The sequence below is a fragment of the Chaetura pelagica genome, unplaced genomic scaffold (genome assembly GCF_000747805.2).
Source record: "Chaetura pelagica isolate M959 unplaced genomic scaffold, ChaPel_1.0 scaffold115, whole genome shotgun sequence".
NCBI lineage: Eukaryota > Metazoa > Chordata > Aves > Apodiformes > Apodidae > Chaetura > Chaetura pelagica.
The window spans coordinates 2,939,876-2,943,003 of NW_009953761.1; positions in this window are offsets into that span (position 1 = coordinate 2,939,876).

A 3,128-nucleotide genomic window follows, 5' to 3' on the forward strand; every position below is an offset into this window, starting at 1 on the left:
TGGTCCGGCCTGCAGGGAGGGCACCCTACGAGGAGGGAAGCTGCAGGTCCTAAGTGGGAACTGCATGCCTTTCCTTTCCCCTTCCTCCTTTTCCTTCCTTCCTTCCTTCCTTCCTCCCTTCCTTCCTTCCTTCCTCCCTTCCTTCCTTCCTTCCTCCCTTCCTTCCTTCCTTCCTCCCTTCCTTCCTTCCTTCCTCCCTTCCTTCCTTCCTTCCTCCCTTCCTTCCTTCCTTCCTCCCTTCCTTCCTTCCTTCCTCCCTTCCTTCCTTCCTTCCTCCCTTCCTTCCTTCCTTCCTCCCTTCCTTCCTTCCTTCCTCCCTTCCTTCCTTCCTTCCTCCCTTCCTTCCTTCCTTCCTTCCTTCCTTCCTTTCCTTCTTCTCACTCTAATATTTTTTATTCTTTTATTTTGCTTTCTTTTCCTCCTTCCTTTCCCTCTTCTCTTTGCTTCCTTCCCTTTTCTCCTTCCCTCTTTCCATGTGGCAAAGAACCTAAGGATGCCTTTTAAAGGGAGAGAGGGAAAAAACTAAATGGGGTTTGGAAGCCTCGGATCGAAGTGCTCCGCTGCGCGCACGATGAGATGTAGCATCCTCCGGGGGCTTCATCCCCTATGCCGGGGCTGCGCGGGGCGCTGCGCGGGTTCTTGCGCAGGTCGTTGCGCGGTCGCTGCGCGGGGCGCTGCGCGGGTCGGCACGCGAGCTGCCCCAGCGCCTGGTTTCCATACGAAAAGCCTCCTCCGAGCTCTTGTCCCCTGCCCGCGGGAGCTCCGCAGACGGCGGTCTGGAGGGGTCGGGGGGTGTGGGGTGTGGGGGTGGCAGCACGGCTGGGTCGGGCCACCTTGTGCCCGCCCGGGGTCAGGAGCGGGTCGGGGTCCCGGCTTTGGGGTCCGGGGTCGAGTTGCGTGCCTGGGAACGGGGCTGCCGGCCGGGAACGGGCAGGGGGCAGCGGGGAGGCTCCTCGTGTGTAACAGGATTATCTTTGCCATTTCAAGTTCCATACAGCATGTAATTTATTTTTAATTAGGATTAGATCGAGCAGGGAAGGAGACCAGAGCTTCGCCCCCTCCTCCCCCTCCCACAAAGACACTGCTATTCCACGAGGAGCTCTTACTCTTTATAAAAAAATCAATCAATCAATAAACCAGGACCTGCGTTCACCTCCCACACATTTTGCAGGAGAGAAGGGTGCAAAGGGCTGTATTTTCAGTGCGTGCTCAAGCATCCACATCAGAAGAGGCTTGGAAATCTCTTTCCCATCCACCTGGCCCCAACCTCACGTGCTTGTGATCCAAACCCCTTCTTAAGAGGCTCCCAGTGGAGTCTTCCTCCTCTTGCCTTTTTTTTTTTTTTTTTTTTTTTAAGAGAGCAAAATGCACTTTCTGTCTTCCTGGATTATTCTTTTTCCACAGTCATGACTCTGAGTTTCAAAAAGTACTATCAGTCGCTCCGCTGGAGCAGAGCCTTCTCCCCGATAGTTTGGATAGAGTCCATTACAGAAATGTTCTGAAAGGCTAGTGAAGAATCCCGTTTCACTGCTCAGAAATAAACATATGGATCAGCTGCATTAAAGGCACTTCTTTGAAATATTGTGGTTAAACAGCCCAGATTGGTTGATCGCTCCATGTGGGGACATATGTTCTTGCAAACTGTGCGTATTGTTACTAATGGGGATTCTCACACCGCAGCCTTTCCTTTGAATCTGAGGCACTGGTGGTTTCTCCAGAGCTGTTGCAAGCTTGTTTTAATAATTTACCAGCTCTCTTGCACTTAGTCTTGTTGTGGAGACTCAGAACCTGCTAAGAAAGAGGCGATCCATACTGTCCAGAGGTCAGATCTCTGCTGCCAAGCTGCCCTGTACCTCTTAAACACAGAAATCAAAATTCCTCTGAGAGAGATGGGTGCCAGGCAAAGAAAAAAGCAAGACTCACCCAGCCACCCCTGTGGAGCTGAATCCCTGGGTAATGTGTTGCTCCTAGCACACCTAGACTACCAGTCTGATGCCAACAGCAACCAAGTTGGAAATGGCCAGAATATCACCCCAAGTTCCCTTCTTTAGCTTTAAATTTACTTCCCCTCCCCCGAATCTGATCTAGCTCTTAGAAATCAAGTTTGTGGATGCTCTTCCCATCTCCTCAGATAGTCATTGCCTTTCAGAGGGTGACAAAAACCCAGGATCTCCTCCTCCTCTTCCCTTCATTCCTGCAGCTGAGCACAGGGACTTACGGCTCTGGTCCTTCTCATTATCACCTGCAGCACAATGAGTTTGCATATGTCCTATGGTGTTGCTGTCCCCAGTGCAATGGGGTAAGACTTTCCTCCTCTCAGCAGGTGCCTGCGATTCTCTCCAGGATCTTTGTCAATGAAGATAAGCCAGAAAGTATTACATTTTGGGATTGCAAGAGAAGGTAAGACTTCCACAGATATCCAGCCCAGTACCTCAGGACCACATGTACCTTGAGGGAGGATGTGCACCTTAACACATGGGGTGATGGAAGCAAGCCAGGCTTTAAGAATAGATGGCCATATTATATATGTTCCCCCTTTCCCAGGAGATCTTAGGAAGATCTTGGAAGTCTCACTCTCTCCTTGGCCCTGGTTCCCTTCAGCACATGATTGCATGGTCTCAGGGCAACTGGGGTGATATCCCCTTGCAGCACAAGCCCTAGGGTAGCAGGACTTTACTGGGTCTTTGCTAAGCTTGGCAGGGAGATGCCAGGCTATGTGGACATGGGCTCCAGCTGGTCCTGCTCACTCACATACCCAGAAGGCCCGGCCAACTTCTCTCCAGCTGTGAGGCTGGGATGCAGTGGGTCCCCTCACCCCTCATCTCCAAGCCTGGAAGGCTCTCTGGGAAGCCCTGCTCTATGGAAAGCCATCTCCACTGTCAGCCCTTGCCTCTTTCTTCTTCAGCATCTCAGGCGGGCTTGGCTGCCTCGGAGTGATCTACAGAAACAAAGCAATTCCTTCTGCTTCACGGGCTAAGCAGTCCCCCCCTGTTTAATCATTTCTGCCAACCAAGGAAGTGTGGGTTAACCTGTCAAGCTCCACAAGTCCGGGATGACCAAAAAATCCTGGAAAACAAAAGAGTGGAACGAAGCGGCAAAGGGTTTTGTTGCTCTGTGCCTGTTTGTGT